The following is a 26,928-nucleotide window of genomic DNA, read 5'->3' as shown; positions in this document are numbered from 1 at the left end:
TAGTTTATAAAGAAACAGGCAAAGAGTTTTCTGACAGAAAAAAGTTCAGAGGCTCACTTACATCTTGCTTTTTACCTATAAGTCTGGCTAACATACAAGTAACTAGTGGCTAGCAAGTTATCCACAATGAATAACCTTCCAGTTATCTGCCATGTTTGGCATTAATTCATTTTCTGTCAAATCTCTGTCCATCACACAAAAAAAGGTAGATCTAGCTACCATAATGTCAATGTTTGGCAAAGAAACAAACCACACTGTCATTGGCTACTGATTTGTCATTGACAAGTCTTTAGCGAATGAGCATGTGTTTCACACTACAGATAATCCTCCATTTTGAAATGGAGCGTGACGAAGCTTTTTAAAATAGGCTTTGTGTTTGTTCAATATAACCAAAACTGAGTGAATGAGCCTGTTAACTAAGCGGGAAAGACTTTACAGAGTTCAAGGCAGAAAGCTGTTTTTCCATAGGACGAAAGTGTTTTTGCAACCATAGCTATTGCCATCTGGTGGCCTTCAGACAGAATGCGGGCTTAAGCTATTTAATCAGAAGGATGTTCTTGGGGTTAAGCTTATGCAGAGAATGAATGGAAATGACTTCAGTGATTCTCTGACTTTTCCTCCAGGGAAGCTTGAAGCTGACGTTTGTGGATTTTGGTAAAATGTCCAGACACCTATTAAACAGACTGCCATAGCATTTATTTGGTATTCATCTCTTACTTAAAATGAGTTGTGGTGAATGACCAACTTTACAGGACTTTTCTCACATAGAGGGCATTTTTAGCAACACTGAAGAAGTCAATAAACATCAATGTTAAACGCTATAGGCCACCTGTAAATTTCGTAAAGTCAGTGTTTATCTTTCTAACTATCTTAGCATGATGGCATTAAGAGCATTTGTGCTTTTGTAGATAGTGTAAGGAAAGATGAACTATATCAGCATCCAAGCAAATATAGCAACATTATCTAAACGGGTTCAGTATGACAACAAAAACTAAACCACAGACGGACAGATGTTGATACTGTATAAGCATAGCAGTATAGTATAAACTCTAGCATAAACGACATTATACCCATTAAAAATTATAGACATGTAAATTACATGTCATTTGGTGCACAGTTGCATAACCCCCAGAACTAATCATTGCCTATCAGTGATGTGCACAGTTTGTTGATTTGTTAAGTAGCTCAGTGATATGAGAAATGGTCCCCGGAGTGAGAGGGCTGGAGTTTAAACTGCACCTGAGCTGGACGTTCAAACACGCCTCTTGAATGAAAATACTTTATTTCATTTCACTGTAATATAACAATCTTGTGTGGAAAGTCTCACAAGGCAACATTCAAAAAGTGTGGCAACTGGAATTATTTTTAAACCAACACTCAAAATTAAGAAAAGACCACCAGCTGACAATTATTTGGTGTTAAAATGTTTGCTGGGAACTTTCCAAGATCTTGGATTAGATCTGCATTGCATTGGAATGCTTTACAGATGATCAAGATGAAGGTATTACAACTCCAATATAAAGTCTTGCCCTTCAGGTTCTTAGCAGCCAGCCCTTTGAAAAGCACAACAACTATGCAACTTAGATGTCAATGAAATATGCATAATCAAATAGAATCCAAATTCTAGAGTGATACTGAAAGACTGTGAAAGAAAAAGGTTTTCTATGCTGTGACAGAAATGACAAAACTGGACCAAACATTAGCAGAGTACTTTCAAAAGATGCCTAGACACATGAATGTCACAAATACTAGTCAGCATCACAGCAGTGAATAATTTTTCATGTTTAATTAAATATTGGCATTTGCTCTGTTGAAGTATCAATAGGGGTCAGAAATGAAAGCAAAACACCAGAATAAAACTGAAAGGGATCACCTTCGCTAGTTAGAATTATTTGGAAGAGAGTGCAAGTCGAATAAGGTAACAAATTTCTGAGGGCAAAGCAAACAAAGGGGGAGATTGACTACATGAAAAGACCAGTGGCGATGCTGTTTTCAATGATCCAAAGCATCTTGTCTTGTCCTTTTCACATGCTTCCAATGAATTATGTATCTGCAGTGATTTATGGTGCGCCAACTCTTCCTTTCCTTTCCCTCAATGTAGAGCCTCACATGGATTTTTCACAGGGAGCCAACTGGGAAAACCAAAATTGCTCAATTTAGGAAAGTAATTAAAACTGTCCGCAATCAATATTTATCCTTAGAAGGACCCTAGTGGGGGGTTTAGTGTTTTACCATCCCCCCACCAAGCCCATATCTAACCCTTCGCCCCCTTGCTGCTCTTATTGACAGCTGTCGACTGCTTCAAATAAACGACACCAATCAAACGATTCTGATACATGGCCAGCGCAACACATGTCGAGCAAGTTCAGTAACCTGAGATGCAAATGATCTATTTACAGAGGGATAACTTGCTCTTAATTGTGTATTACGTCCAATAATTAATGTTTAAATAGTCAGGCCACCATTTTTATCCCAAATTAAAGCGTTTAGATATTATGAAACTTTCAAAACTCATGAATAATCAAAAGCTGAGCTCTCTCCCATTTTCCTACTCTTCACTGAGATAATTAGTTTGACATTATCGTCTCACCTGTGCACAAGTGGAAAAAAGTGGAGCTACACAGATTTCTATAATGATATTTAGACACTTCTTTAAAATCAAAAGTTATTCATGTAATCCAAATAGAAAAATGGCATTTTTAGAAGGGGAATAATATATAAATATATATATATATATGTGAAAGCTGTACATGTTATAAGCAGTTTTGGATATTTATTCACATTCTCCTGTGAAGGAGAAACTGTCATAAATGCAAAATTTGTTGGGGTTAAAACACACTTAATGACTTAAAAGTCCATTCTGTCTATATTGGTTATTTTTTCTATTTTTAATTTTAAAAAAAGACTCACAGTAGTCTAACAATAATGATGCACCCCAACTTAACCACGATGAAGGACCATGATGGGGGTACTTCCATCAATAGAAAGTAACCTTGAGTCACCATTGTTAATCAAACTTTAATTCAATTGAGTATTTACGTGCTATCAATTTAGTAAGGTGAAACAGTCATGTAAAACAGAATAGTGGTGGCATGACGGTTTGGTTAGACTGTCTTCAGAGACCTCTTGCTGCAGGCAGAAATCATGTCTCTGTCATTTTATATCATCATTTTTAATTATCCTCACAAGTGCTCATTCTGCTTCAGGCAGCAGTGGGAAAGCCAGAATCCCAAGGAAAAATTCCTTTAATCTATTTGGGACGTGAAGTGTGAGGTGAGATCTCTGTCTGTCACACCCCTCCCCTTTTATCCCCCCACCCCTACTCCACTACCACGCCACTTTGTCCATAACAGACAACCCCACACACACTTCATGGTCTTGTGCTTAGATGCACACATATGGGCGGTAAATCAATAAAGCATAGGGATACTTTACTCACGCGCTATAAACAAGTCACTTTTGTTTATTTGCCTCTTTTCTTTTTGAATGTTGACTCTTGTGTTATAGTACCTCCTCCTCAGGAGTCAGCCAGTAGGTCAGTCTACCAAAGGTCATGCACCTCCTTGCCAATCTCCCGCTGTAACTGAACATCACAGACATTTAGTGATCATTATGACACCCCAAGTTCCATCTGCTCTCAATAGCTTGGCAGGGGTCTTATGGGCCACTGCCCCCTGCTGATTTAGACTACCTCGATCTACCTACAGAGCTTATGGACTGCACAGTCACTGTTTGCAGGGCTTTATAATTGGGTCTCACTGGGTTAGAATATTGGCTTGAGGTCTGGTTTGGCAGGGAAGGGCTATCGCTGGAGTTGAAATTACTGGGGTTGATTCTAAAGATATACGATTTTTTTTCATGCCGGCTTGGTGGTGCAGTGGTTAGCATTGCAGCCTCACAGCATGCAAGCTCCAAACATACCCAGAGGCTTTCTATGTGAAGTGTGCCTGTTTTCCCTGATCCCGTGGTTCCCCTTTCTACAGGGGCTTTGTTTTCCTCAAACAGTCAAAAGACATGCGTGTTAGGTTAACTGGTGATTCCAAATTGGCCCTTGGTGTGAGTGTGAGCGTGAATGTCAGCCCTGTCGGTGTCTGCGTCAGGCCCGTGATGGACTGGCGACCTGTCGAGGGTGTACCACACCTCTCACCCCGTGTCTGCAGGGATAGAGTACTGTCTCCCAATGACCCCCTGCATTTAAATGGTAACTGTTTTTCATTAAACAATTAGGATTAAGGAGATTTGGAAAAATGATATGCTATTCTAACTAATAAATTCAATATTTATTCAGTTCATGGCAGCTATGTATACCATTATTTTTTCTGTGAAGTGATCACTATCTGATCTTTGCTGTCACAAACTGGCAGAAAATAAAATTAAAACACTTTTGACATAGTAGACAGATTCTGTCATCACACTTGGAAGCATTTATTGAAGGATTCTTCACAATGTCCTTCCACTTTTATCAAGTTGCTGACATTTTGAATTATTAGCACCTAGCAGACAGTACTACAATGCTACATGAGTATTCAGTATTGTGAGTACTCTACAGACAGACATAAACACCCCCAAAGCACTCAAAAGCCTCTTTGAGGTTTTTCCCAGTACAGTAGGTGTCTCTAGGACCACATACTGCCATAATGACACCCACACAGAGACTCAGAGCTGATGGAAATAGTACCTGCTACACTAATGCGGCTGGTAATTATAGTATCTTTTGCATGGCACAAAGAAAAACCTGAGACACTGACAGTAACAGAAAAGTTTGACTCAACTTTAACAACGCAGTAAGTACATATCACATTTAGCTCCGGTGTGACAGCAACTCTTTTAGAGTAGGTGTGCTATTTTTCTGGCTGTTGACGCCATTATTTACTATACAATGAGTGACGCACAATCAGACCTTCAGTGATTGGAAATCTGTAGCACATAAGTATACAATATGGTTAAATCTAATCGGGGCAAATTGCATGCATTTTTTTTTGTGGGGATCATTAAGTTATTAGCATCACTAGAGGGGGGAGAAAAACACTTGAAAAAATCTCTCTGCTAATTGCAATCAATTTCTTCTTTTCAGAGAAACTTCTGATGCCTTCCGGTATTCTGCTCCTCATAGATTTTATGTGGGGCTTGCCCTCCTAGTAATAGCAGCAGTGTTGTACGCTTCTGACAAGCAATCTGTTGAAACATTTCTGAGCAAATGCAAATAAACACTGTAGTTTGCTGCAATATCTACTTGGGTACTATCTGCATGCAGTCTTAGCCATAAAGTGGAGGCTGAAATGACCCATAAAAAGACATAATTAATGGAAACTGAAGTAGCATATGAAAGGCAACCTCTGAAAAGTGAAGCAGACAGAATGAGGAACTGATAATGAGTTTCTGCTTTGGTGAAAAATCTTCTTGCTCCAGGGAGGAAAAGAAAGGTACTTCCCCTTCCATAAAAAGAAAGGATAAAAGAAATAAGTTAGAGAAAATCACTGGCTAGCTTTTACATTTCACTCTGTCAGCCGAGTGTCAGGGATTTGCTGTCATAAAGATAGTGAAAGCTCAAGAGCTGGTGCTTACCAAGAATTAATCAGTTTAGGTTTTGGTCCTGAACATAAAATGTCAGACATTGCCTCTCAACACTTGTAGGTGATTTCTTTGAGCCCAACAACACAATAATCCCACTCTTCACTTCTACTGAAGGTCAAAGTTGGTCAGTGAGCCAAGAAATACCATATCAGAGCTTCCTTCCTCCTCAATTGCTGCAAGTATAAATTATGGAATTAGTGTATTGATTGCTGACTATGGCTTCAAGCAATCACTTTTACAGCCATGACAAGATTATTTTATCCTACTTTTCTTGTATTATTATATGCTGTGTTTGAGTTATTCCACCAGCATGGGAAGTGACAGCCTGAATTTATTCAATAAAGCGGGGCAGTTAGGAAAGCCAGTGAGGCAAAAAGCAGAAGACATGGCATGAAGGAGAGAGACAGCGTTCCTGCCTGCAAGCCTGCCATCCTAAATAAAGAAAGATATCTGCCCAAATACACCACTGATCAATACATTCATACAAACACAAGCACATCATTTGTTAAGTCTTTGGTGATAACCTCACAGTGTTGCACATGGGGAACTGCAGGAGTGGGGAAAAAAAAGACATCATAAATTACAGATAATAGAGTTTGCAAGGATTTTTAGACTGATTTGTAAATGCCCTGTGGTGTTTCAGTTTGTGTACTTGTTTGCAAAATAGGTCAGGATTAAAAAACATAAAAATTTGTCGCACAAATCAGTTATATAAGTAGATGTTTTGTTTTTTAAATCAAACTGAAGATAAGAGCAGGAATACGACTTTAGTGTGTTGCTGAAAGAGGCTAGATGTTTGAATTATGCGCCCCATCTGCATATACACAAGTTTGTACAAGTGTATGCCCGTTGACAGGTGAAAATGAAAATTGATGTAAAGGTCAAATGTCAAAGGTTTACTTAAGAAAAAAAAAAAGATAATTTAAATAATCTCTTCAATGGGTTAAAAAAGCACTTTACCTCCAGCTAACCTATACCAGTGGTAGTCCAATCCGGTACGAGTCAAACACTCATTTTGGCCTACACTCAACTTATCTGTAACAACTCCTCACCAAATGCAGTGCAAAAAATCCTCAATGCCGAATCACTGATTCTTTAAACTGTGATGCACGTTTACAGTGCACACATAAAAACTGATCAAACAAGCGCAGAATAAATGTGTAACTGTAATATATAATTTAAAAAAATGGCCTCCCATAAAATCCAGAATTTAACTAACTGAAGATTCATGCTGTTTTCCTGCAGTAGCTTGTCAAGTGAAAAAGCAATATTACCTGTGTGCTGTGATTGATGTACCTTTCCATTTATAATCCAATTTCTATTGTTTTTAGCTGTTCCCAATATGCTTCAAAACTCTAAGAGGTAAGGTGCATAAAACCTTAATAAAAAATGGGCATAATGTTCTCCATGAACAAAGAAAATTAAAGATGCTGAACTAAATTTCAGACCTAAATAATACAATTTCTAAAATTTATTACAATGTACATACAATGTAATATGTAATAGGAGAGATTGTTTTGGGACAATCATTTGCTAAAGTATTGTCATAACAATCATTAAAGAAAGGAGACACAATATTCCCAGTGACCCGTGTTCAGCTACAAAAAAGCACTTCTGTACATTAAACTATCTAAGCCTGTTTTTCAAGTAAGTTGTTGATGCCCTAAGACAAACATCAAGAAAACAACTTTAAAGAACGAGACAATGCCTCAGTCTGCACATGACAGACAAGTATCTGGGGTCTGCATTGCATCAAAATGACAGGACCCAACACAAGTAATCTGACACATCTTGATCACAGCACAGTTCTGATCTTTCTGTCACACTGGGGATTAAAACAGAAACTCGGGGCTAACAAGGGTCAGATATGAAATTTCAAGGAAGTGACACATGACAGGACAAACAATTAAGTGTCAGTACGCTGACCTTGGGGCAACAGTTTTACACCGTGACCCCACGTGCATTAGTCATTCCACCAGCAGCATGAAGGAGGAAAAAAGGAGCCTCGCTGCTTTTGTTAATCCAATGCCACGAGCCCAGTGTTGTTCATTGTTTAGTCGTTATGATTAAAGGATGTACAACACTATGGATACTGGAGAGCTTGTGATTTGTCTTTGTCTGGTCAGACTCCTACAGCATGCTGAACAAGTGCAGCTCAATATAGCTGTAGTCTTGATACAGCAAACTCAATACAGTATTATTAACAGAAATGGAGATGTGAACCTCTTTATTGTACAAACAGATATTTTATTCATATTAAGCTATTTTAAAAATCACCTCAATGAAAGCAACTCCTTTCAAGGGGTAGGAGCCTCTAACGATCTTATGATTTTTCTATTGTGGAAGCTGTACAACTGCACCTCAGAAATCAAGGATGCAATTACTCATGCAGAAAGCACAATGTGAAGGAGAAAAAGCAATGTTCTGCTGAGTATTGCTTTTAGAGGAGGCAACCAAACAAGCAGTGGCTGCACTGTAATCAGTCAAACCCCACTGCTAATTCTTCAGGTGGTGAAGACTGCAGCGTTTTTTTTTTTTTCTTTAACTCTGAAGTAGCACTGTCCCTTTTTACACACTACACACCAGGACAGCTTCTCATCAATATCTTTGAACCACACTTTGGTATAGAAATACAGTGCAATTTTTTGTTTTCCAAGCTTTTAGTTCCACCTGTTGAACAAATTTTACTAATAATAAACATTCTGAACTTTTTATATTATCATTAATAACCTTATACTGACCAGTTCCACTGCTGCTTTTCACAGAAACAAATATGAGCTAATTAATCATTAATTCCTAAATGTGTTTTTTAATCATCATAGACACTGGCCAGCATGGTCTCATTTCTCTGTGACAGCTGGCGATGCTTTCCTGTGATTCACAGTAATCCACTTTTCATTATGAAGGAAAAACTGGTATTTTTCTTATACAGTGGGGAATGAATAAATATTGTAGGTGGTAGGGACATATGGTCCAAACAGAACGGAAATGGCAAGCCAAATTTCCAAGACAAAATTCAGCACTTCCAAAGGTGTCTGTTTGGTTATATTAGCTCAAGGATATTAAAAGAAAAAATTCTAAACTACAAGAATATTTAATTAAAGCTCTATTACTCTGCCATAAAGTCAATATGTAATAAAGATTTTTGTTTCCAAGAAAGGAAACCGTTGCGTTGAAATTCAAATATCTAAATTTTTAATTTACACCAAGCACAACTGATGCCTGCAGCATACTTAAAAAAAAAAACTGAGACACGGGCAAGAAAGGGCTGGAAAAGTTGTGTAATGCTAAGAAAAACCTTTATCAGACAAAAGCATCTGATTAATGCTGAACCTTTTAAAAGTAAGGATGGTGTTCACCAGTCTGTGAAAGATTATCAATAATTTAAGAATTATTTTTACAACATTAAATCTGTAAGAAATTCATGAATTTCTTTACCTGTCATATGTAACATCCTTAAAAACAAAGAAGCTGAAAATAAAGTCTTTATAAGCAAGAAAAAAGGACCAAACACTGAAGATCTTCAGGTTCTAAGCAACATAAAGAACAGACATGAGGCTGTAGTAGAAACTGTTGCACAGGCCTATGAATACTTGCTGGCAAAATACTTTGAAAGTGGTGTTACAAGCTAGCAAAGACTTCACCTTCAAATAAATCAATTCATAGCAAAACTACACATGGGAGAAACTCAATATGAGTAATTAAAGCTTCTTAGACAAAGTCGTTCTTTAGTAAGAAAAAAAAAACAGGAATTAAATTGATAATGTATATTTGATATGAAATTGCAATAAAAAAAGACAGAGGTAGTAAAAATGCCACTGAATTAATTGACTGAAAACAGTGACCAGCTGTTCAAAGATCAAATAGTCAAATATTCATGAGAAAGTGTTGAAGTTTCAGTTTTCTGAAGGTTGCTTTCTGCAATCGTAAAATGTGCATCATCCAAAAACTTATTTGAGCATTTTTAAGAAACAGCAAAAAAACAAACAAACAAAAAAACCCAAAAACGAACTAATTCAAACACTACAAAAATGATTGATTCTTGTTATAGCTGATCAACAGTCAATAACCGCAAAGCCATCCTGTTGCAATAGATGCATTGTCTTGCTTAAACATGCAAGGCATTCCCTAAAAAAGACGCCATCTGGATGGGAGCCTGTGTTGCTTTAAAACCTGTATATACCTTTCAACACTGATGGTGCTTTTCCAGATGTGCAAACTGCCAATTCCATCGGCACTAATGGCCATCCAATACCATCAGAGATGGTATTGAATCACGGTTTTTGAATTGGGTGCTGATAAGCTGGATGCTCCCGTCTACTCTTTAGTCCAGAAAAATGTGATGTCAATGTTTTTCCAAAACGAATTTCAAGTTTCAATTTGTCTTACCACAGTGCAGTTTTCCAATGTATCCAAGTTAAATGAACTTTTGGTCTCCGGTTCATGTTTACATGTGGCTTCTTCTTAACCTGCATTTGTGGATTGAATGATGAACTGTGTTCACAGATGGTGATTCCTGGAAGTGTTCCTGAGCCCACGCAGTGATTTCCATGACGGAATTGTGACTGTTTTCAATGCAGCGCTGCCTGAAGGCCCAAAAATCATGGGCATCCGGTATAGATTTTTGGCCTGTCCTTTGCACATAGAGATTTCTCCAGCTCCTCAGAATCTTTTAATTAGATAGATAATCGAAGTCTTCACATACACCGAGGAACATTATTCTCAGATTGTTTCACACTTTGCAGATGCACTTTTTTTGCGGATTGGCGAACCTCTTCTCATCTTTCCTTATGTCAAACTCTGCCTCTCTAAGTTATTTATTTCTGCCAAATCATGTTACTTACTTGTTGCCAAGTAACGTAATGACCTGAAAATGTTCCTCCAACTGTTTCTTCTTCTGTAGCCCCATCCCAACTTTATGTTGTCATCAAATTACTTTTTTTTTTTTTAAACTGGTACATTTTCTCAGTTCAAACATTAAAAAAAAAAAATCTGTGTTCTATTGTAAATAAAATATGGGTTTATGAGATTTGTAAAACTCCTGCTGCGGTGATCCCTTGTGACAATGGAACACCAGAAAGTACGTTTCTTTGTAGAAGCAGGGTGAGAAATGCCCAAACTCTTTAAAATGGAGATAAAAATGTGTTTTGGTCTGATAAATTCATATTTGATTTCAAGAAATCATGATTACTGTATTCAGTCTGTTATGAACTCATACTTCAAAGGCCAGTAACTGTAATGGTATGGAAGTCCATTAGTATAAATGTTATGGCAATTTGCCCCTAAACACTGAACAGTATTTACACGGTTTGAAGCACAGTAGGCTTCTGGAAGGCCTTGCTTATTTCTGCAAGAAAATACTAAACCATATTCTGTTATTAAAATAAACACAGGGACCAGAGGCCTGAAACTAATGGGCACCTTACATTATATTTTGTTTAAAAGAAAAGGGAAAAGCATTTAGCAATCACTGTTTCAATGAGCTCATGCAACACAGTAGATGGAACAATATGCCACTGTCCTAATTAAAAATTAAAAAAATAACAGTTTTTCAAGAGCAATTACATTTCTCAGTTTGAAGATTTAAAAATGTTTTTTATTGTTTTTAAATGAATATAAGATGTAAGTTATTTGAGCATCATTGTTTTCCATTTATATTGATTTTTAAAAAGCTGTCACAACTTTTCTGGTTTCTACAAAGTGCTCTAACATAATCATATTTAAACCAGTGCAACTGTGAAAATGTTATAAAAATTACCAAATTAAACTATGTGAATATGATCTTACAGCTTTAAAAAATCTAAAAAAAAAATCCCCCAAAACTTGCTAACGCTACTGTAGTCTTATCAGTATTATCCTCTTTTAGCAGGCAAGTGGAAAAAAATACATACTGTACACATTAGAGAATCCAACAAACGTACATTAACTTTTCATGTAATAAGGTAACACGCCAATGATTAAGTGTAAGCACTTTGCCTCATACTGTAGTCTATCTGCTTTGATAATGCATACTATTATGTAAATGAATATCGCATGACCTAAATCTGCTCTGTGTAAATTAATGTATTTTACCTTTAAGATAAGTTGTTGCATAGCTACCAAACCATTTGTGTAGTATGTTAATAAGAAAGGCATAACTGAGATTTAGTAGCTAAAAAGTGGCATAAATTACAATGAAATGATTTCTGTACAAAAATTAATACTTTTCTATTAGTAATAATAGCATTTGGAAGATGCAAAACAAACGCCATTACTCACACATGATCGCTGCAATGTAAAAGTCTGGTGTAGCCAGCTTCTTCAGCTTGTTCATTAAAGAGTTTTAAACCTGTCAGGCCTAAAAATTGAAAGAACAGTTTATTTTCTTCAGATGTCAGTCTAACACAGTTTGGAAATGTATGCTGCATAGGCACAGTGTATTATAATACCTCGGCTGATTTTTAATTCTAGTAGAGAAGAGCATTTAGTTTCCCTCCTAATGTTGGGTGGGGGGGCAAAACTTTCTAAGACCAAACAAAGAAAGACAATATCAAATCCTGACAAATGTAAAGCTAAAGCAAAACCATACAAAGACACAATACCAGGCTTTGCAAATGAAAACAAACGGAACAAACAAACAAACACACACAAGTTTAAAAAGCACATAAGTGGGGTTATGACCTCTACAACACAAAGCAGGAAGGTTGACTGGATGGAAACAGGGGGCTGGGGACACCTTTTTTAAACTACTTCTCCTGCAAACAGAATTATCTTGATTAAAGTTTAATTAAGGATCACATTTGGCTGTGCCTTTCATAGCGATCTACATGAGCAGATTTCCTAGGGCTTAACTCTATCGCTGGGAAAATCCTCCTTTATTACTTTCAACCTGTTGTAAAAGCTGTTGGCACGGACGGACGGCTGCCTCATTCACTGGCCTTGTTTGCTGCTGGAAAAATCCTGAGTCTCAGGAGATCTCCCCACATAGGTTCAATTTAATATCTGTCCTATCACTACAAGGCTGGGGCTCATTATTAATGATACTATTCATTAATTTCTTGTTGGGCTGATGTTATTTATTAAAATATTAAAGAAAGCTCCTGAGACACTCACGTAATGAGGGATGTGTCCTCCTTCCACAACTCCCCCATCCCCCTCGCTCCAACCCCCCTCTGCTGGATGGATGGTGGGTGGAATTACCCCACTCGGACGCTGCTAGCCTGCGCACCCTCATTAGTCGTTCTCCAGGGCTGAGTGACACCATAAATCCATTCTGCACGTCGACCAACGGCAGCCATATACAAACGCACGCTGCTCGCCTCGCCCCGTTAATGAGCCATTCCCATGCACAGGGAATTGACTACTGTCCATCCACCATAACTGGACAGTATTTTTTGGAAGAGCTAAATTGCAGCCATGATATAGATTTAGGGCACTGGATAACAGTTTCAGTTCTCATTAATAAACTATCATGTTATAAACTTGAAATTGAAATTTAACTCAAAAGTACTACTGTCCCTTTTTAAAATTATGCAGCAGTAAACCGAGTGATGCTGACGGACTAATATAATGCTTGCAAGACATGAGGGAAAATCTTTTTTGTAGCCCCCAAAATTAGCAGAATACAATTTTAACACATTCAGAATAAGCAACAACCACATATGATGAAGAAAGAGGTTCAAGAAGCAGCTCCACTGTGCTTTGGTGGTTTAAGTTTGCACGTGTTGCCTGTTTTAAACCTCTACTATTAATGGTCACACACAGAAATCTAAGAATCCATTAATCATCATAATTAATCTGATCCAATTATATTGCAAAGAATATAACAAATTGCAGGGAAAAATAATGATCTATCACTGCCATGTCATAGGGATATGGGACTAAAGCAGTAATTAGACAGCAGGATTTTAAACACACTGAGCGAGCAGTTGATAGCTTTATCGTTTCAATCTGATGTTGTAATTAGAGACAAAATTGAACATTTTTTTTAAATTTTTTGCTGGTTTAACTAATAATAATCTGGCTCAATGGTTGGCCAGCTTAGAAGCAAGATGTGCAGGTAATTAAACTGAAAGTGTAAAAAATACTATTGGATTATTTGCTGGGTGAGCTTGTCAGCAGGTGCTGTAAAGAGTGTGCCTTTGACATCATTATCAATATATCTGAGAGTATCTGTATGATCAATTAATAAACTTTACAGCTGGATCATTGTAAAAAAAGGACTTCATACAGTCGGCACAGAAATTGTATTTAAATATAAATTCGCTAAGGGATGGTTGAGAGCTCATTAGGATGAAATATGTTACTGTAATGCAACAAGAAGCTTAATGACAACTTTCTTCTCAGTGTTGTGACAAAGTACAAAGACATCATGTGCTCTACACAACTGCACAAGAGTGTCTCCACAACTGTCATGCTCTGAAACGTGTAAAAACGTAATCATCTTTACAGAGATTTGCAGAGCAGGTTAATTGTCCGGCATAAACCATCTAAAAAAGTTAAACAGCTGTTTATTAGTGGATAAAACATCATCTACATGCAGTGCACCATGTACCGTGTACCGCATTACCGCTTAATCACATGTAAACCTTTTGAAAAGGGAACAATAAAATTAGATATGAAAATAAAAAGGCAAAGGAAACCATAAAATAAAGAGAACAAATGTTTTCCAAAAAAAGGAGGAGGAGAAAGAAGAAGGAGGAGAGAAAAAAAACCTCCTCTTGTTGGCTTCTCATGAGTACAGAATTAATCACCTGCCTGCCTTCCTGGTCTCAGTGCTAGGACCCGAGGATGGAGGTAATAAGACAAGCCCTTCAGGGACATGCCGCCAAGTATAAATATCAGCTGCTGTGCATATGTAAATCACTCGCAGATTTATTTTTTTTTTTTTATTTCTTCTCAAAGGCTCAAGTGTGCTAATATCAAATAGCAAGCTTTTAGGGAGTGTTTAATGGCTGTTGGTGGGAGGTAGGGAGCGGCGGACTCTGGAGCGCGTGCCAGTTCATGAGTAATTAAGGAGTGTTTTGCCGAGCATAAATAATGCTGTTTGTATTGGCTCTATGAAGAAACGGAGCGCTGAGAAAACAGAGGAGGGGGCTCGGGCGGGGGCGAGAGGGTGAGGTAGGTGGCGGTGGGGATGTTGGACAGACAGGAACAGCAGGGGTTAAAACCCCTGAACGCGTAACTCTGTTCGCCACTCTGCACCTCTTAACTCAACATACAAGCATGGAGAGGCTCATTTGTTAGTTACGTACCACTCAGCATTACTTAGAGAAAATTGTTGTTCGCGACGATCATGTGATGAGGATGCAGTATGGTTTTTTTCCAACAACCTCCCTGATCTTTGATCTAACTGGGAGAAAAACACAGCAGTAAGAAAGTACCATCATAAAGAAGAGGATAAGTGGCTGTTTTTCCAACTTGTTAGCCTGTAAACAGTCAAATAAAGCGGCTTTACCTATGGCAGCTCTTTTAAATGTAGCGTGTCTTTACTATGTCATAGCTTGTATTTATGTTTTTATTGGTTGCTCAGATTACTACAGTATGCAGCAACTGCAGCATTGAAAGGAAAGGAAAGGAAAGGAAAGATGTTTGAAAAAACTTCAATATTTCTACTAATTTTGCATTTAATTCTCCTTTCCTGTGGATATTAATTGCTATTTATTTAAAACAAAATGTCACCATTTTTAACACGATACCTTTACTAAAAAAATGACCACAAAAAAAAGGAAAGAAAATGTCTAAACATTGCGTACTCTTAGTCATGTCAGACCAGGTAATTTTCACTGAGGGAGAAAATAGAGATATTTCCTCACACATTAGTCGAGGAGTTGACAGGCCATAGAATGTACTGCACTTGAGCACACTAATGGTCAGTGAGTAACCCCTCCCCTCCCCTGCACCACCTCCACCGCAGACACCAAAGGAGTAGAAGCCATTTATAGATCCTTCTTACTTCTGTCTTCCTAGCAACGTGTTCACCTGCACTTAAAAATGCTCAGGGATGTGCAAAAGACATCGCTTCAAAAGCTGGTAGTTTCTCACAGAAAAGGAGGTAAAACCCTGAAATACAGCTTTAAATTGCAACAAGTTTTTATGAATAATTAAACAAGATCTGGGCTTTTTATCATGTTCACGAACTATGTCGACTGTTAGCGCTAATACAATCCGCCGAGCAAGTACAGTAGATTTGCCATGAGAGGAAAAACAAAGCTCTAGAGAAAATAAGTGATTCTAAACGGTGTTCTACTTTATGAAACTGTGATCCAATATTGCTTCGTACAAAGAGGGAATACATCTCCTGCCCTCCTCCTCCTCCCAGTTTTAGATGCCACAAAGGACTGTGCTCTGGAAGAGAAACAGATTCACAATATAGGCTTACAAGTTCCTCTGGGCACAATTATAACATATCTCTCTAGTTGCAAGTGGCTATGGTAAAAGGGACAGGGGGACAACCTCTTGAGTGAAGCAATTTAGCTGTCATGACTGCATGGCAGGACCCAGATCTGTTTGGGAAGCTGGATGATCCCCAGAGTAAGAAGATAATCGTGTCCAGCACAAAGAACCAATAAATCAATCTGGTTTCACAAGAATGTTTCACAGGCCTCTGTTTAGCTGTATTAACAACAACCATCAGTATGTGCCTTTTAAAGCAACGGGCATGCTATTTTTCATCATGTGACATCCAAAAGTAGCAATTCACATTAATTCAAGTAGCAGCAGCGCCATCTAATCTAACAACTTCTTGATTCCACAGAACTGTTGCTGCTGCTGGTTAAAAACGATCAAAGGCAGAGAAGGCAGGACTTTATTTCGACTAACACCATCACAGTTGCGCACACAAAAGACTTGTGCTGTATTCATTACACTTCTAATAAGCAGAGGTATCAGAGTCGACACGTGCTGGGATTGTTTATGACTCACCGGGAGGTACTGTAAAGCTAACAGGGACTGGCAGCACCTGTGCCCCCACGTTCCAGCTGCCAGCGCTGAGCTGCGGGGCCCATGAAAGGCACATTAGCTGCGGCTGTGACTGGAGCTCGACTAGCTTGGTCATGCTGGGGAAATGTCAGCTGCAAAACCAGCCAGGTCCACTGAGCCCTGAGCCTGGCTCTGGCGCCCAGCATGACTCTGACATGATCATGGACTGTGGTTGTGACACATGTAAGCAATGACTCCACACAGCTATCTGATCAGCATTACGCCGCTGTCAGAAGGCTCTGACTACAAGAGCGTGATGAGAGCTGTGATAGGGCTCCCTCTCTCAAATGGGTCAGAGATAGAGGTGGCCAGTCCGCCTCCCTGAAAGCACTCAGCTTAGTACTATACACTATCTTCACAGCAACAACAGCAAAGGATGCATTAAAAAAGACTCCAAATCTAGGAAAGAACACATTTTCATATTGTCATTAATTAAATCTGTATATTTATTTGTCACTTTATGTATTTATTTTTAATGAACACACAAGTAGGGTTTAAAATACATCAGGTGCAAAACAAGCATTGTTTGTCATAAGCCTGCGTGTGCATCAACAATCAATCATTGCCATCACAACTGCCACAGTCTGCTGTCAGGGCCTATTACTGCTGAATTCATTTCCCTCAATTAATTCAAAATCTAACCCCTTGGCAGCCACCAATGTATGTTTTTTATATCCATCCACCCACCTATTTGTCACAATGGAGTCAGTGACAGTACAGTAATGTATTCATTATAAAATGAGGAACAATAGTCCACACATATCATTAATTAACTCTGAATTAGGAAAAAAAAAATACAGCTACGGTACTTCTGCAGATACCGTAGTGACCACGCCAATAAACATTTAAGCAGCATCCAGAATCAATTTGTTTTCCCTTTCTCATAACGGGAATGACATCCTTAATCAAAATCGCACATCTGGATTTGAGGGAAGAGTTGCAGCCGCATTAAGGCTAACTCTGTTTGCTGACCCTGCCCATCTTTGATTTGGCTATTTTTACAATAAGCCTATAAAGCCAGCGCTCACACATGCGATCCCATCAGCCAAATATGAAAAGACAAAGAAATGTCATCCGAGTGCCGTACTGTCTGATCATCTGCCTTATCTAGCCTCCCACACACATGCACGAACATAAACAACAAAATAAAAAGAACACATAATTAATAAACAGCACAAAGCACAACTATCCTTATCACTGAGGCTACTGTATCCTATTAAACAACAGTTTTGTCTTGAGGAGGACAAGGAGACTTTCATGCCTAAAATGTAGTGTTTAAATTAATTAAGTGTGAACATGATTTAACTTCAGGATATCATTTGAAAGTATAATTGCCCATAGGGATTAAAATGAACTCGGTGGGCTGGAGTGTCACCCCACTGAGCTCCCCATGTTGGGAAATGTCCAGTTTTAAAGATTAATTTGCATCTTTGAGGAGAAAGTCTTAATCTCAATCTTAAGGCACGTTAAAAGGAAAAAGAAACGAGAAAGAAAAAAGAACTTGCTCGCAATCAGATGCCACTTGACTAAACCATGCACCATGCAGAATCCACCATTACATGTTTCCTGTGCACGATTCCAATCGCTTTAGTGGCTGCGCAGGGAGCATTTCACTGTGCATATTAATTACACAGGGGCTTTGTCATGTGAGGGTCACAGCAGCCATGCTTGCTAAGCTGGGTCATTTGAACTGGGGCTGCAGCTTTGTGAGCCTGCTGTGCACATCACGGCCTTAGTCAGAAGGCAAGGGGCTGCAGAGACAGGTTGCTGGTGTGATTACGAGTTCAGTAATAAATACCAATTTCTCACTGGCTCCTGCAGAATTCACGCGTCTAATCGGCTCACAATAGGATTAAAATATGCCTATTAGACTGTGTTTATTACAGATTAGAAAGTTAGAAAAGCCAATTATTCTGACCACTTACAAACCTATCATTTTAAAATTTTCTGAAATAAATTAAACACATAGTAATTTCATACCAGCAAGGGAACAAGAGTGAGTGAAAACACAGTTTAGAAAACCTGCACCATAGGTTTGGTTTTACACCTGTACTCGTACCCTCTTCCTTAGCAAATAGATCACTTTCTTATGTAAACTAATCAGTTTAATTTGTTTCCCTTATAGTGCCTTTGCCACAAGTGCTGCCTGACATAAGCTCATGTGACATTTGTGAGGAGGGACGTGCAGGAGTCGTTGCTGGTTAGGCATACAGCAATGACTCAGCTTAGCTGATGTGTGGGACATTTCTCACATCTCTCAAAGGTAAAACCCCCTCACACCAAAGAGCTCTAAATAGCTCTTAACAACTCTCGGACCATAAAAAATGAGATTCTCCTCCTTTTTACTTCAAGGGCCATGCTTTTTTAAAGCAGAACCTTATGTTTTGCACACTGTTTTGATACATGCGTGTCTCATGCAGGGACCACAGACAATATTTTTTTAATCTACAAACATAGTTCACATTATTTGCAGCATATTAACACAATTATTCTTTAAGCGCATGAGAATGACATATTTGACGAATATTAACACTAACAGTAATAACGATTCTGTTGTGAATCCCTCTCTCTCTCCCTCTCTCGTGGCTAAATTCAATTTTGCAGTCCCTGGGTATTGAAATTTTACCATAAATAACAATAAGTGTGGGTTCACAATATACCGCAAAAAAATTATATTTTCTGTGATATTTGCATCAGAAGACACACCTGCAGCAACTCTGTGTCCTTGAAATAATTACACTTGTTCTGTTATGGAGGTCATAATTCATTCTCATTGTCCTAAGGTATCCTGTGTGGAAAAAAATGCACAATGCGCTCATGCTAATGTCCATAAAACATATATTGTGCAATAGGAAGCATGAATTAGGCCCTACTCAGTATGTGAAGTGATATCCAAATCCTGTGATGTGTCCTTTTGAGGCACACCTAACAAGTTTCCCCATTTCTGATTAGCTCAGCAGAAACTGTGATAGTTTACCTTGATAAATTAGAGGAGGCAAGATTTAATGAATGGAACATGGGGGTCACCTTTGTTTCTTGGGGTGATACAATAAGAAAAAAACAAACAGATTTTTCTTACTGCCACATGCCTCTCCTTAATAATCAGATTTCTCATCCTCCTCGTAATAGAGGGTGCACAGAATCTCATTACCTTCTCTAGCTGAGGGGAGAGAGGCAACACTTCTTCTTTGACTTCCTCTGTAAACTGGGGAGGGGAAGGGGAGGACAAAGGTGGCGGCAGAGAAAGCACGGGACACATAAAGTTCTGCTTATTTGCACATACATCGACATCCCCTTACAGATATGTAAATGACAAAACCCAAATGCTAAAGTCTGCACCATTAGTTTTCCACTTCATAATCTCCACATGGGGCCGTTAGAGGGATAATGTACCATACAATACATGGTTTACTTTTAATTAATAGGGAAAATGCATTTTGGAATGTATATTAAATCTAGATTAATGTTAAAAAAAACCCACCCAGCTCTTTGTAAACGTACAGCTCCTCTCCTTTGTACGAAAAGAGAAAACATTCAGTAGTCCAGTGGATGAGAAAGAAGTATTTTTTGCAAAATAAAGGGACAGAATGGTTGTTTTGCAAAGAAAAGTCATACAGGATTTCAAAAATTGTGCAAACTAACTATGAAGTTTTATACACTGGCTACATCGCTCCTGAAAAAATTCACAGATTAAATAACTGAAATAGTGATACTGTCGGCAGTTTGGATAATGGAAGTTATTTAACATTAAAAAAAAAACTACTTAGAAGGTAAAGCTCTCCTTACAGTCACTGGGCTAATATGTTAAATGGTATTTGGTAATGTGTTCAAAACCTTAATAGTTTCGTATGTCAGCATGTTATGACATTTCATGACTGTTGAGACACTTCATGTAAAACCCAAAATGTGAACCTGGCTGTACTAAATAGTCTGGATACCACTTCATCCTCCTGGGTACCATGCATGTCTTTAAAATAATTCAGAGCAATCTATCCAACAGCTGTTGAGACTGTTGGGTCATCTTATTGTAAATTTAAAATATAAAAATATACAATGACTTACAACCAGCTAAACACAGTACTCCAACAGTATCCCCATGCCACAGTACACCCTATTGCAATATTTGTCCCCTATATCATGTTTTAAATGAAAGCAATCTAAAAACAGCAATGTCCACAGAGCACTTCCACACTAAACTCCTACAGAAAAATGTCCAGCAGTGTTACAGGTTTGGTACTTCAGCCATTTTTGAGGTTTCAGGAAAAATCTGTTTGATCTCCCTTGATCATTCTTTCATCAGTCTTCCATCTGACAGACCACAGAGCAAGAGCCAAAAGGACAGCTCCACAACCACTCAAAGTGGAGCAGTACAGCATGACCCTCCACACACTCTGTACTCTCCAAATGCCAGACTTTATTGCCAGGTTGAGTCCTGGTTACACCAATCAGCACTTCATAAGTCTCTTCTTCCTTTGTCATAAATCCATCTCTGCAACATCACAAACGTCCTTGATCAATACGCTGCTCGATTTTTTTTCTTTCTTTTAAAATACAAGCATGCCAGCCAGTCTTTACAACCGAATGGATCTTTGTTTATTTACCTGTCAAAAACTGTGATTCATGTTCACCGTACACAAGAGGGGAGGTGAAGGGTCATTAGGGCAAGTGGAGCACAGCGCCATCTGTTGGAAGAAGAAAAAAAAGACTTGGAAATTAAAATATTTTTGGATCACTTCATGATATAAAATGATGTGTGCCTGATTATAAATCCCAAATGTAATGTTAATGTTCTTTCAGTTAAAAGTGGCTGACTGCTAGCTGGATAAAAGTCTCCTTTTCCCCACTCCAGTGTACCGTATATGGAGAGAAGTGGGGCCTGCTCAAGTAGGATTATCAGACATAAAAGTAGCAGAAGCCTTTACACAACTTGGCTTGGCACAGCAACCCCAAAAAGCATGCAAACAGGGGCATCACAGCAAATAGAGGAGAAAAACTGAAAAAAGTTAACTGTACTTTGTAATAAAGAGTGCAATGTGCAATATTCTGGTCTTGCATCTGCCTACAGTAGTTGTCGCCCAAACATTTTCTGCCACCCAAAGCACTACTGAGGAGGTGACAAAGCATTTAGCAGCTTATCTACAGTAAGTGACACATTTAGCTTCAGTTTGCATTAAGCATCACAATTAATGCATGTTAATTCTTAATTATGCTAATTTCATTTGAAACGGGCTGTGAGGTTCTAACAGGGTGGCTGGGCGAGAGAGGATCCTTTTGGCAACATGGGGTTGTTGTTTTCTCTGGTAGTGCTCCTAGCACATTCACATGTCCTCTGGTGTTAGGGACCCTTAATGAGGATGGAAGTTCAAAACATGACAAGCTCTCAGCTCATAAAAATAATTGGGCTGTTTTTTATCTGTCAAAAAAAATCAGAAAACAATTGAATATATTTGCATGCACCCCTAAGAGAATGTAAAAAAACCCCCAACAACAACAATTTTAAACAGTTGTTCAGCAGGAAATCTTGAAGCTTTCAAAACACTTTTAACGGATTAAACATAAACAAACAGCTTTGAGCTTGATGTTTGAAAAACTACAAGATGTCTCCATTTTGGAAATGTGATGAACTTCGTCACATAAACTAAACATAAATTTTGGTTGGCTGATAGAATATCCTATAAAAAAAAAAAAAAAAAAGGTAATTAACTGAGCAGATGACGTTCTCAAGATGCTGAGAGGCTATGATTTCATGTTAATCAAAGAGTAGCTAAATTTTCTCTTTCTGCACAGCTTAATAAAATTTGGAACAATGATAAATTGAATCTCACTGTGATCTTTCTTTGGCCATTTTAGTGCTGAAATTAGCATTTTTTGTATTTCAGTCCTGTCTGTGATCATAGCTTCACACTGAACCTCATAATTTTGCCAAGGCACACAACAAAGCAATCTGTCTGGTGGGTAATGTACTGTACACATGTGCTGTAATGAGATGCAATTAAATAAAACTAAATTGTGTAGATAACGTATGTATTTAATTTTCCGAGCTTCTTTTTGCTATAAGCAGCTGTGTAAACGTTCTAAAGATCTGCTGTGTGTGTGTTTTAGAAAAAAGAATGCATCTGTTATAACGCGTTTCTGAAAAGTGTGTCATCTTATTAGTGCAATTCCCCAACCAGAAACCTGCAAAATGTGCACTTTTGATTTTACTGTTCCATAAAATGTCTTTAATTCTCTTTATTCTCCTGTGTTTCAGGTATTCAAGGAAAATGAACAAGACATGGTTCGCACTGTTAAAGACTGTGGCAGTCGGAATATTTCACCTGACATGAGCTGTGCAAGTCGCATGGCACAACCAACCACAACTGGGCCATTAAATATATGTAAATGAAGAGAAACACAAGAGAGCCGGGTATAATAGCACGCACAGGGGAGAAATGGATCCTGGGTAGTGATTAATTTATTTGATGATGCCTCTAGTGAGGAATTTTAGGTCACAAATGAAGTGACAGGATGACAAATTACCATTTTAAGGAATTTACTGGGAATCATTAATGAACAATTGTCAGGTAGTTTACAGCAGCACGGTGGACGGAATAAATGTAGATCTCTTTCCTTATCTAAGATATAAATTATTGCATTATTTTTAAGCACATCTTTTCCAGCATGTATTGCTATATGAAATGCAGCAAGGAGTTGTAATTTAACGGCAGATATATTTAGTACGGGAAATAGCTCATTTAAATTGTTGCTTGTTGGGAGGAGGCAAAAAAAAAAGTTTAAAGGAGCTAAAGAAAAGCAGTCATCTGCTTGTTATCTAGATAAACCCTGCTGTGATAGAACATCACAGTTTCTGTTCCGCAATGGCACTCGGAAACATGAAACTTTTGTCCTTTTGCAATGTGCACCATGTATCAAACTTATTTTAAAGTTCCCATGAGTGAACAGAGTCCAGATTTCCAGTTTGTCAACTTGATCCTAACAGCTTGAAAAATAATTCTGACTGCTCTCTGCATCAAAAGCTATAATGGTTTATAATGTTGAGCACGTCTAATTAAGAGAGGGGTTATCCAGAGTGATGTAAAGCCTGCAATATGCCTTATAGGAGGATATATATATTTATATATATTGCTTCTGGCATATTTTAGGCAATTTGGCTGTATTTACTGACAAGACAAATCAATTCATTAATTAAAATTAAGCTCATGTGTAAAAGACAGTATCATGGTTTATTTAAGTGTTAAAGGAGACAGATGCTCTTTAAGGAGTCGCTGTCAAGCTTGTCTGTCCTGTTCAGTTGCTGCCTCTAAATGGCTTTTAAAAGCCAGTGGTAAAAGAGAGCTGAGATGACAGGAGGAATCTTCACTGCATGTATTAATTCGACAGATTCCTTGATTCCCCTCCTGGGCCCCTCTGCCTCACCAGCTCGATGGTGCATTACAGTAGGTGTGACAAATATCTGTGGTCTGGAAGTGCTGGCTTTGCGTTGGTTTACAGATGACATGTAAGTGGGATGTCTAAAAACACTCATAATTGCACTTTGCAAATGGAAGCAGTGTCCCAATTTGGGCCATGCCGATGTGTCCCTGACAGGAAATTTCTCTGTGTCTGATATTGTTATATTCGTTATATGCGAGGCATCATATCAGAAGAGCAAATTTCACTTTTGTTGAAGAAATTTATATGGAGTGTTGCCTTGAAATAGCAACTATATAATGACATAAAGACCTCTTGAGAATTACTGGCTTCATTGTCGGTATATCAACATATACACTGAAATCTAAACAGATGAAAATTGACTGTATTTCTTTTTTTTCCCTGCAAAAGAATACATATATATATTTAATGTTTCCTCTAGCTTGTATACATACAAATGACTTAACAAACAGAAGATATTTTAGAATTAGGCTATTTATTCTTATGCTGCAGCAGTGAATTGGCATTTATGTAATACTTTGCTAGTCTTCTTGACCCGCAGAAGCATTTTACAATACAAGCAACATTCACCCACGCATCCTTAGAGCATATTGTTCTACAGAAACAACAATTTATTTATTACACACACTCAAACATGACAGACACAGAGACATTTTGAGTTTTAGTGTCTTGTTAAAAGTCACTTGTACATGTAAGCTCTAGGAGACACTTTCAGATCAGTGGACAACTTACTCTATCGCCAGAGCCATAGCTGTCCAGACATTATAACATTGTCACTTGTGTATCACAGTTTTAAAAGAAATCCACATATGGACATGATATCTGAAACGAAACATGTTGACACAATACAAAATGAGCTAGCCCTCAAATGCTACCTGGTCCTAAGGTCTTATGGGCTCGGTAAAGGTCTCAAAAGTAACTGGACAAATCACATAATTGAAAATAAAATGTTAATTTTTGGGTTTCCTCCTTTTTAATGCACTGCCAGGCCCTTTGTTCATTTTTGGGCCGTTCTGTCCAAAGTTTTGTCTTCAACAAGTGAAATTCCTGTTCAGTTGGGTTAAGATCAGGTGACTGACTTGGCCATTCAAGAAGTTTAATAAACTCTTGGGTTGCTTTGGCTGTATATTTTAGGTCATTGTCCATCTGTATTATGAAATGGCGCCCAATCAGTTCGACTGCATTAGCTGGATTTGAACAGAAAGTATATCTCTGAACACTTCAGAATTCATTCGACTGCTTCTGTCCTGTGCCACATCATCAATAAACACTAGTGTCCCAGTGCCACTGTCAGCAGTGCACGCCCAAGCCATCACACTGCCTCCACCGTGTTTTAGAGATAATGTGGTATGCTTTGGATAATGAGCTTCTTCCACACCTTCTCCATGCTTTTTTCTTATCATCATTCTGGTAGAGGTTGATCTTGGTCTCATCTGTCCAAAGAATGTTTTTCCAGAACTCTGCTGGCCTTTTTAAACATTTTTTTTTAATATATTTTTTTATTTTTTAGCAAAGTTCAATCTAGCCTTTCTATTCTTTAGGTTCGTGAGTGGCTTTTACCCTCCAGTGAACCCTCTGTATTTACTTTCATGGAGTCTTCTCTTTATGGAAGACTTGGATATCAATACACCTACCTCCTGTAGAGTGTTGTTCACTTGGTTAGTTGTTATGAAGGGGTTTCTCTTCACCATGGAAATGATTCTGCGATCATCCACCACTGTGGTCTTCCGTGGACGTCCAGGTCTTTTTGCGTTGTTGAGTTCAACACTGCTTTCTTTCTTTCTCAGCATGTAACATACTATAGATTTTGCCACTCATAATACTGTAGCAATTTCTCAGATGGATTTTTTCTGTTTTTGTAGCTTAGGGATAACTTGTTTTACCTGCACGGAGAGCTTCTTTGACTGCATGTTGTCTGTTCACAGCTAAATCTTCCAAATGCAAGCACCAAACCTCAAATCACCTCCAGGCCTTTTATCTGCTAAATGAAATAACAAAAGAATTGTTCACACCTGCCAAAGAAAGAGCTTTTGAGTCAATTTTCCAATTTCTTGTGGTCCCTTTAGAAAGAGAGTAGCACATGTTAAAGATCTGAAACTCCTAAACCCTTCATCCTATTTGAATGTGGAAACCCTCAAATGAAAGCTAAGGGTTTACAGATTATGTCCATGTCCATTACATAACTATGACTGGAATATGTTTCAGTAAACAGGTAAAAAAACAAAACTTATGTCAGTGTCCAAATATATATGGATCTAACTGTATATGAGCTGTAATATTTCTGAAGAGGTATCCCTTTCTGGAGCGGTAAAAACAACCCCAACGGCCAAAATCTAATGTAGCACCAAAACCTTTTCCCAATCACAAAGTACAGGTACGTACGAGGTTTACTGATATGTTATGCAACAGCCTGGATCTGTCCTAGTCACTGACGAAGTGAAGTAAATCAAAATTGTAACACATTTTACTGAAAAACATTAGGGCAAAGTCAGGACGTGCTTAGTAGGGATTGAGTAATGCAACATAAAAATGACTCAAACCAACACCATGGTTGAAAAAGAGGAAAATCCAACAGCAACAGCAAATTTTGTCTGTTATTATGAGATAAGAATGTATTTAGATTTGTGACCAAGATAAAAATCTCAGCACATTTTCTCAGTAATCAACACAGAAATCCTGCGAGTTTAAAAACTTTTTCTTGTCACCGTTTCCCAGATGCACTAGTTTGATTTATGTTTCAAGTATAAAGCAGCAGAGCACCATATCCATTTCTCTGCAGAATGAATTAAATCAAACATCCCAAGGAGTGACTTGGTGTTTCCACGACAGATCTGGGTTATTTTCCTCACATTTTCTCTAGATTAATTACATGAGTGATTACTTTGCTCAAAAAAGCAACACTCTTACTGAACATAAGTCTGGCGGTAACACAACAGCCCATCTAAGCTCACTGGTGCAGACACG

The 26,928-nt window shown here is 38.1% G+C and overlaps 1 long non-coding RNA gene across 4 annotated transcripts in view; it reads right to left on the bottom strand.

Moving 5' to 3' along the window:
• Positions 1-26,928, bottom strand: part of LOC102082565 (uncharacterized) — a 102,589-nt gene that overhangs the window by 37,186 nt on the left and 38,475 nt on the right. For 3 of the 4 annotated variants that reach the window (XR_003216886.1, XR_003216884.1, XR_003216887.1), the window contains 2 exons: positions 25,599-25,945; positions 21,135-21,215 (listed from right to left, as the gene is read on the bottom strand). This is a non-coding gene — a long non-coding RNA (uncharacterized LOC102082565). The remainder of the gene's footprint in view (positions 1-21,134; positions 21,216-25,598; positions 25,946-26,928) is intronic. The other variant, XR_003216885.1, reaches the window with a different exon arrangement.

Source organism: Oreochromis niloticus, linkage group LG16 (assembly GCF_001858045.2).
Source record: "Oreochromis niloticus isolate F11D_XX linkage group LG16, O_niloticus_UMD_NMBU, whole genome shotgun sequence".
Lineage (NCBI taxonomy): Eukaryota > Metazoa > Chordata > Actinopteri > Cichliformes > Cichlidae > Oreochromis > Oreochromis niloticus.
The sequence above is the reverse complement of the archived record's forward strand: the minus strand, read 5'-3'. Positions and strand labels throughout refer to the sequence as shown.